Genomic DNA, 10,010 nt, shown 5'->3' on the forward strand with positions numbered 1-10,010 from the left:
AATGTGTAAAAAAATTATTTATTCTTATCAAAGACAGTGATTTTATAACTCTTTAGCAAGAAAGATATAACATCAACTATGTACCTTAATTATTATATTTTATAACTTCTGGTTAATATGTACAAAATTGTTTGCTGTTAATATATTTCTAAATATAAGATATAATTTCAAACTAGTAGATCTACATTTAGTAGAGTTGGTAGCATGGCTTGACCACATGTTTTTCAGGTGTGAGTGGTATCATTACCTTACTGTTTCAATCATTTTAATGATAATTGTGATTTTTATTCAAAATATTATACTTGCAACTAATATAATACTCATCAATGATTATAATAAAGTGTATCCAGTAATGTTGCTTATAGACACAATTCTTTTTCAACTTTCTCAGATTAACTGGGATGAGTAAATATTACTAAGTGGAAAGTGTCTTAAATCAACTCCTAATGTTAATGGCTATTCTGATAGAGCAGTACATATTGCGACCTTCATTTCAGAAGCTTTTATGTGCACCAGGTGGTGATTAGCACAGTGAGACCAACTGGTCAAGGCACAAATAATATGAAAATGCAGAATACTTTGTTCTAAAAGGAACATATATACATTTTACCCATCCATCCACCCCTGTGGCTCAGAGATCATTTCAAAAGAAGAGAGTCGAAGAGCCTGAGGCAATGGATGACTACAAAGAAACATCTTGTGGAGATAGCAGGCAGTTGGTCATATTAACTCACTGTGGTCCCACCAGCATATAAAAAAAAATGAAGAAAACCCAATCCAGAGCAAACACAAGTATGAATAAAGGAATTGGCATACAATGCCACCCCACGCTATGGAGCTATTGTTAACTGTCAGCTGCTGAGAGAGATGAAGATAGAATCATCTTAGACTGTAGCCCATGGTAATCCAACCACTTTCTAGTGGAAGAACACATATTCAAAGATACTTGGACAGGACAAATTGATCTTAAAAATAAGAATAAATGCAAAGTTAGAAGGGTAGAAGGGTGAATCAGGAAAGCATCGAAAGGCTCTGATATTATCAAAAACCTATGTAAATTAAATTCTGGAAATTTATAAATAAATATAAAAAGAAAAAGGATTAATCTTTTCCATTTACTGGAAAGATATTTGGCATTAGGAAAAGCATGTGACTACATGAATGAATCAGAGATATTTTTCATGGGTGAGAGAAGCTTTGATAATATAATTATTGATGGCTTGACAATAGTATAGATTTATGGAAAAATTTTAGAAAGGAATATTGAGGTAAGAGTCAGCCTTTGAATTCATTGCTGTGAGACTTCAGTTAATGGGATAAACCCCATGAGGCTTAGATTTTTTTCCATTGTCAAATGAGGATAATCGTAGCTACCTTGCAGAAATGTTAGAAATATAGAATAATATTCTTAAAGCAAACAATAGCATATGGGAACCTACTAGATGATCAATAAATTGTGGCTCATATCACTATCACAATCCTTCCTATAGAAAATAATATTCATGTGACTTTTTAAGGTTCCAAAAATTATTTTTCAGTATTTTCAGTATGTAGCCTCCTTCCTTTCCAATACTGGAATTAGAATCAAATAATCTGTATTAGTCACACCCTGTCACTGTTACAAATATCTGATATAAACAAACTTGAGGAAGAGTAGATTGTTTTGGTTATGGTTTCTGAGCTTTCAAACCATTGTGGCAAAGAGAAAATAAAGGGCTTTCACCATGGTAAACAGGAAGCATTGAAAGAGAATAATGGATGCCAGCCAAACAGCATGATAAAGACAATGATGAAATCTACCCTCAGTCCAAACAGCACTCCTTATCCCTTGAGCTACTACTATAGTAGCCTCTAAATTTCTGGGTCACTTGTCAAAGTGAAATAATGTACTTGACATTTAGCTAATCAATTAACATTGAAAATTGAACAAACAGGAAGGGGTTGAAATAAGCAGAGTGGGAAAGTGAAGAAAAAGCCTGCATTTGTAACATCCAAATACTAGCAACTTCAAACAGTTATATCCCAGGTAACAATCAAAAGCAACAAAAATCTAATCCAAAACTTACATTGTTTGTGTGATATGAAGTAGGGTTTTCAACTAGAACTGGCAAATTTGGACGGAAACTCAGTGAATTAAAACTTGTCCACACCATGAGTGGCTGCTGCTAAAAGAGAGTTGTTGGAAAAGGGAATTATTATTTGTTCAGAATGTAAACACTAATTGGTTCCCCATGCTCCATTGGATGGTCTCACACCCATGCACATATTGGCAGCCCTAACTGGATCTAGTTGTTTATAAAAAGAGGCAAAGTTGGAAATAGTTTGTGTTGGGGAAATGGTAGGAGTTGTGTAGGAACAGAGGAATAAAGCTGACCATATATTATTGTTATACACATATGAACTCAATTTTTTAAAAACTAAGATATTAGTGACAAAATAATCATAATAAAATTTAAGAGAAAGAAAAAATTTCCAAAATCTCAAAATTTCAAAATCTGTTTTATAGAATATAAAAAACAAAGTTCAAACAAAAGTTCTTTCTTTATTTTGTAACATCATATTTACTACTTATTCCTTACTTCAGGTAGATTATCTTATGATTGATTTGTGGATAGAATTCTTTTAATATCTTCATGGTACATTATCTTAAATTATTGTTTAATTAAAGCATAATTACAAGGCAGCCACATAATAAAGTACTTAAATGAATGAGAAATTCATATTCAAGCAGAGACCATTTGGACTTCTCTGTGCAAGGCAAGTAATCTCTTTCCACGTTAACACTGAAGGCTTAGAGAATGACAATATATTCAAAATTGTGACAAACAACTTTGCTTTGATTTTGGAATGTTAGAAGTACTTAGAACCGCTTTCTCATTTGAAGGATCTAATATATTTCTTATTATAAATACAATTTAAAATTTCCACATTGACATAGATAATTAAATATTCAAGATCTATTATGTGTTTTATTAAGACCAAACAGGAGTTACAGGGTGATATGTTGTAGAGATATAGGGTGGTTTGGATGAAAATAGTCCCCATAGGCTCACAGAATGGTACTGTTAGGAGGTATGACCTTTTTTAGAGCAGGTGTGGCCTTGTTGTATGAAGTTTGTCACTTGAGGGAGCCTTTGAGGGTTTAAATGTTCAGGCCAGGCTCTGTTCCTGCTGCGTGCCAATCCACTGTAGAACTCTCAGAACCTAGTCTGCCTACATGCCTGCATGATGATAATGAACTAAACCTATAAACTGTAAGCTGGGCCCAATTAAATGTTTTCCTTTATAAAAATTGCCATAGCCATGGTATCTCTTCATGATAATGGAAACCCTAAATAAAACAAGATTGAAGTGTCTATTATCAAGAATAAGACTAGAAGACAGTACACACTTATTGGTAACCAAAGATTTCCATTAGCATCTCTGTTTGCCTAGGCTGATGAGTTTTATGTCAAGACCACAGGCCACAATACAGTGGGATAGATTCATACAAAGATGTAGACCTAATTACACATACTTGTCAAATTTGAAGCAATGTTTACACTGTGCTTTTGATGCTGAAAAATGGGATTAGAGTTTTATGAATACCACTAGCAAAGTTATTTTTGCAATTGAAAGTTGATTAAAGTCTTTCATGCTCATTCTGGACTCTATCTTAATTAGCCTAATATTATGTGTAAGACATCCATTTAATGTCTGTGGTACCTGAATTCATTTTCTACAGCTATAACAAAAAACTTGAGGCTATGTACTCTATAATAGAACTTCATTTGTCTCATAGTCAAGACCAAAGAGATGGAAACATCCTTGGCTTAGATCTAATGGGGCATATTTTTTGGCAAATGGCATCAAAAGGATGGCAGTGGGTATAAGGGTACTTCAGGTGTGGCTAGAAACAGATCTAGAGGAGGTTCCCAGCCTGCTTATACCTGTAACAGAAATTAACTTTATAAGACTTAGATCCAACTCCATCCCATGAGGTCCTACCCCATAATGTTTCCACTACCTCAATCAGGCTGTGGTGGTAGATGTCTATGGTACCAGTTACTTGGGAAGTTTTTGTGGATAGATTGAGATTTCAAAGCTATTGTATGAAATATAGTAAGATTTTGTTTCAAACATTAAAAAAAAATATTTGAAAACAAAGGCTCCAGCCAGTTTAGCAACAGTATACTAGGAACCATGTTCCTAACACACAGGCTTTTAAAACACAAATCATCTTCAACCAAAGCATCTTGCTCCTGCTTGGAGATGTCCATTCTCTCCACAATTCTATTTTTATCCCTCCTAAATAGTAAAAAGTTTTAGGTCTTTTCAGTATCCCATGAGACATTCAAGGCCCATCTGAGATACAAGACAATCTGTTTACATCTATATGCTTGGAAAAAATGAAAAAAAGCAAACAGTTTTCTAGCCATTAGATATACTCTTCCAAAAAGGACAAAAAAAAAATCATTCTTGTCCCAAAATGAAAAAAAATCATCAAATGATACAAAAGCATAACAGAACCCCAGTAAGGTCAAAACCTGGAAAGTCGCGTCAGATTTTTGAGCTGTAGGTATGGCATCTATTCTTCCACACATGGTGGGACTCTGTGCATTTGCTAGTCTGAGTTCACATACCTGAAGCCAAGTGTTACAGCTGAGATCCTGTGAAATTTCCCAGTGAGTGTTCAATACTGCAGTGCTGGGCGCTGTTGGGCGCTGGCCAACACCAGCCACGTAAACTCCGTACATCTGTGCAACGACAGCCACATAGGCATGTTTACTCTGCACACCTGCGTATGCTTGCCTTTCCTGCTGCACCCTCTCCAAATGGGTGACGCAGTGGTCAGCAGACACTGCTGAGCCAATTAGGCATCGACACATCCACACAATAGGGTTTATAAGCTGACCGCTCCAGAGTGCGGGGTCCTTCTCTCGCTTCAAACTTGGGCGCTCCTAATAAAGTGTGGTTGAGAAGAATCCTGCTGTTGTCGTTGTCCTTCCTGCTGGCAGGTAGTCGCGACACTGCAGAGATGACTTCCACATCTCTTAGAGGAGATTCCCTGTGACAATTCTACCTACATGCCTACTTTTTAGACATCCATGAAATGTCAGTGAAATTAATCATAAGTCTATAGTTCTTTCATTCTGGCTGTCTACATAATTAGCACCACACAGATGCCACCAGAGTACAGCTTTCTCCCCTACTAGCAGCAGCAACAGCTGTATCTGGGTATGATCCACAGCTGGGACAACTGCTGAATAGTTTCCAAGAAAGTAAGGATCAAATTCCCGAAGCAGCCCTGGGCAGTGAGCCTGTAGACAGATTTCTGGACCAATTTCATACTAGGTTGATTGACCCATGAATAAAGGAGTTTCACTGGACCAGCTTCATGCCCTCTAGCACATTGTCCTGATGCCCAGCACTAGGCTCCAGTTTAATCTCATTTCTTTTGACTTCATCTTAACATTGTGGTTTTCTTTGCTCTTTTCTTCACCCAGCTATACATGTTACAATTGTATGGGGCTCATCTATCATTTTACTTCCCCTTTAATTATAGTTTTCAAACCATTCCTTTCTTTACTCATTCAAACACAGAGTTAAATGTCACCAAGCAATCATCTAATATTTTACTGTTCAAAAATATCTTCAAAATTTCATCATTAAAAACTTTGTCTTTGCCTGCTCATCCCATCACTACCACCACTGCCCTGAGTCACTGCCTGCATAGCTCTGGTTGCCCAGCTCTGCATCCAAGCCTTCTGGAATGATATTTGGAATTCTTACAAGATGGCGAACATTGACAACAAAGAGCAGTCTAAACTTGATCAAGATTTGGAAGATGTTGAAGAAGTAGAAGAAGTAGGTGAAGAGACAAAAATAAAAGCATATCAGCTAACTGTTCAGATGATGCAGATCCTCAGATTCTTGCAGCTCTTTGGGAAAGACTTGATGGTCTGGTAGACACACCAACAGGGTACATTGAAAACTTGCCTAAGGTAGTCAAAAGACAAGTGAACACTATCAAGAATCTTCAAGTTAAATGTCCAGATAGAAGTCTAATTCTATGAAGAAGTTCATGATTTCGAGAGAAAGTATGCTGTTCTCTATCAGCCTTTATTTGATAAGCAATTTGAGATCATTAATGCAATCTATGAACCTACAGAAGAAAAGTGTGAATAGAAACCAGATAAGGAAGATGAAATTTTGGAGGAGCTGAAAGAAAAGGCCAAGATTGAAGATGAGAAAAAGGATGAAGAAAAAGAAGACCCTAAAAGAATTCCTGAATTTTGGTTGACAGTTTTTAAGAATATGGATTTGCTCAGTGATATGGTTCAGGAACATGATGAGCCTATTCTGAAGCACTTGAAAAATATTAAAGTGAAGTTTTCAGATGCTTGCCAGTCTGAGTTTTATCTTAGAATTTCACTTTGAACCCAATGAATATTTCACAAATGAAGTGTTAACAAAGACTTACAGGATAAGGTCAGAACTAGATGATTCTGATCCCTTTTGTTTTGATGGATCAGAAATTATGGGTTTTACAAGGTGCCAGATAGATTGGAAAAAAGGGAAGAATGTTTCTTTGAAAACCATTAAGAAGAAGCAGAAACATAAGGGACATGGGACAGTTCGTTACTGTGACTAAAACAGTGTCCAATGATTCTTTCTTTAATTTTTTTGCTCCTCCTGAAGTTCCTGAGAATGGAGATCTGTATGATGATGCTGAGGCAATACTGGCTGCAGACTTAGAAACTGGTCACTTTTTACATGAGCGTATAATCCCAAGATCAGTATTATACTTAACTGGAGAAGCTATTGAGCACAATGATGATGATTATTATGATGAAGAAGGGGAAGAAGCTGATGAGGAAGGGGAAGAAAAAGGAGATGAGGAAAATGATCCAGACTATAACCCAAAGAAGGATAAAAACCCAGCTGAGTGCAAGCAGCAGTGAGCAGTGACTGGCCTTGAAGATGGCCTCCCTGTAATAGCCTAAACATGACTCATTTCCTTACAGTCTTATGATTTTGTATTTTTTTGGTAGAATCAGTAAGTTTTTAAGGGAAAGGAAATTGATTCTTTAAAGACCAGTTTGTCCTACCTATCATCCTAACTCTAGCTCTGTGAGATACATTAATGCATACATCCTCTCTAATGCATGTCCATCTATTGCTGCAGTTTGGTTCTTCTGGAGTATTTTCCTCATGTAGCAATTGGAGTACAATTATGAAAACCAACTATTGAAGGGAGTAGCTGTTTCTTTCCTAAAGAACCAAAGTTGTTTTCAGCTGGTAGAACAGGTTGAAGTCTGTCTGCATTAGCTGTGCTTGCTTGCCCTTATGTGGTTAGAGGGATGTGCAAGGCACCATGGCATCATTTGAGGAAGGAAAATTGTGGTTAAGAATTTCCAGTAAGATCAAACTTAATAACTGAGATTACTGAGGCATTTTTATGTTCTCGATGATATAACAAAAGTCAACTCATTTAGAGCAAGGTGAAAAAAATCCTAGGTTCTCTTGAAGTTAGTTGATAGTATTTAATGTACTTTGAAAATTAGCCTCCCTATTAATTAAATCTTTTCTTTGTGGTAGGGCCTACCTTCTGCTTTCCTGGAAAAGATGAATATACATCATTTGAACCTATTTTGAGTTTTTCTCTTGTTTGCTTGCCTAATTTTTTTATAGCCTAAAATAAAAATATGACACAATTTTAGCTCTCAAAAAAAAAAAGACCTTTGGCTTCTTATAATGCTCTAGAGCACAAACACAAAGCAGCTGAGTTCTCTGTGCTGGTAAGACAAGGACATCCTTTCCTCATATCACCAAAGGAACAATCCTTATCTCCATCTGAGATTTTTGCCAGCAGGACTATAGCTGTGCACATTTCTATTCATGTTCTGTTGGGTTCCATTCAAAACTCTAGAAGTTCTAGATCTTTTCTAGTTCTTTTGCCTTATAGACACTCTTCATATCATCCTATAATCCTCAGAATGCTAAAGTTTCACAACCTCTTCCCATTATCCAACTCCAAAGGATCTTCCTTGTTTCTAGGTCTTGCTATAACAGTATCTTATTCCTCCACACCAACTTCATTCCTAAGTACCTTTTGTGTTCCTATAAATAGGACAGCTAAAGCTTGTTGTCTATAAAGTAAAGACATTCACTTGGCCTGTCATCTAAGAAATTGGGAAGGGTTCAAAGAATTCAATGATGGTGTCATGAAAACATGGGAGAGAAATAGAAAGGGAACTGAGTAATCACAAAGGAATCAACTGTATAGAACAACATAATTTTATAAGAGCCTATTCTCATGGAAACTAATCAAGTGTCACATGACCTGACCCACTTTCATAAGAAAGCAATACTAATTCACTAATGAGGATGAAAGCTCTATGTGCTTATATTCTCCCAGGCTCCCATCTCTGAAACCACATCATATACCTTCCAGCAAATAAACTTCTTAGGGGATAAACTGTCTCCAATCCTGAGCTGATTATTTCTGTGTGGTTTTAAAGGTTAAATGTGAGCTGATTATTTCTGTGTGGTTTTAAAGGTTAAATGTACACTGAGACTCAATGTTACCTGGATTAATTGCATTTCTTATAATACTATGAAAAGTCTATGTGTTCTATAGAGAAAGCTACAATCTACACTGCCTTTATCATCAGGCAATGAGTATATCTGGAGAATAAAATCATATTCTAAATAAGATTCAAGTAGAATGATACTATTTAACTATCTAAATGATAGTATGATAAATACAAGTCTTCTGGTCATTTCTAGCTAACTCTGAGTTTCACTGCTTGTCATATTGAAGTGTAATTAATATTAAAAACTAGATTTGTATATCTATAAAAACCCAACTCTGTCTTGATGGAGATTAAAAGTGACTGACATACTACATTGAAAAGGAAATAGCCACAAACCTCACAGGAATAATTTGCACATGTTGTAATCACACTTGCCTCGTTAGCATATCAAAATTTAGACCTTAGAATGATGTTCTCTTGCTTGCCATGTTGTGAGCCAGTAGTCCATCCCAGCTCATTGATCCTTTTCATGCTCTCTATATTTATTTAAAGACATTATCTCTTCATTTGTCATTATTCTTTTTTCTGTGACACAGTTTGGTGTAACCCAGGTTGACCTCAAACTTGTTCTATATGAAGATGGTCTTGAATTATTTATCCTCTTGTGTTTGTCTCCCAAGGGGAGTAACTACAGGCATGTGCCACTCTGTCTGATATGACACTTTCTCTTCTAGCAACTCAGAAAGAAGCACAGACAAAGGAACATCAAGGATAGGCCATGGCAAAAATATGAACATTTATATCTTAATCTTTATAACAAAAATATTATGACCCTTATATCATGAGATGGTTTGAAACTCAGTTACCAAAAATAATGTAAATGGTTTATTATTTAATCACCCAATTTGAACAGGTAGAATTAAAATTTATTTATTTGTTTATTGATTTTTTTAATGTACACATGTGTACATGTGCTCATCTGTAGACCAAAGAACATCTTACAACAGCCATTTCTCTCCTGCCACTTGTATGATTTCCAGAAACTGACTTACGTTGTCATGCTTGCTACCATGTGTCTATATTGAGTCATTTCCTTGCCTTACAAGCAATATTTTGAATGAAAAAATGCTGAATGATTTAATTATTTAAAACCACACAATAAGGAAGTTGATGACTTAAGATTAATTAATAGAAAAATGATTCAAAAATCACTCTAAAACACAGAATTCATTTTAAAATATTATGCTCAACTATTAAAATTTCCTGAGCATAGGTAGGTTAATTGAATAAGGGATTTTTCAAATCTATAAATCTATTTTATCTTCTCAAGCATCCAAATGCTATAAAATCCCTAAAATAATCCATGAAGTTTTCAGCCAGTATTTTTTTCTGACTTAGCATTTCAAATCTAACATAAGAGAAGTTTTCGGTACTCATTTAATCCTAATAACAAAAGCTGAAAAATCTACGATATTATCATCTCTAGATCTG

The 10,010-nt window shown here is 35.5% G+C and overlaps 1 pseudogene across 1 annotated transcript; it reads left to right on the forward strand.

Moving 5' to 3' along the window:
- The first annotated feature begins 5,760 nt into the window (after window positions 1-5,760).
- Window positions 5,761-7,006, forward strand: LOC116086429 (annotated as a pseudogene). The gene has a single exon (XR_004116923.1). The product of XR_004116923.1 is annotated as a nucleosome assembly protein 1-like 1 pseudogene (transcript).
- The last annotated feature ends 3,004 nt before the right edge of the window (window positions 7,007-10,010 follow it).

Source organism: Mastomys coucha, unplaced genomic scaffold (genome assembly GCF_008632895.1).
Source record: "Mastomys coucha isolate ucsf_1 unplaced genomic scaffold, UCSF_Mcou_1 pScaffold12, whole genome shotgun sequence".
In the NCBI taxonomy this organism is placed as follows: domain Eukaryota; kingdom Metazoa; phylum Chordata; class Mammalia; order Rodentia; family Muridae; genus Mastomys; species Mastomys coucha.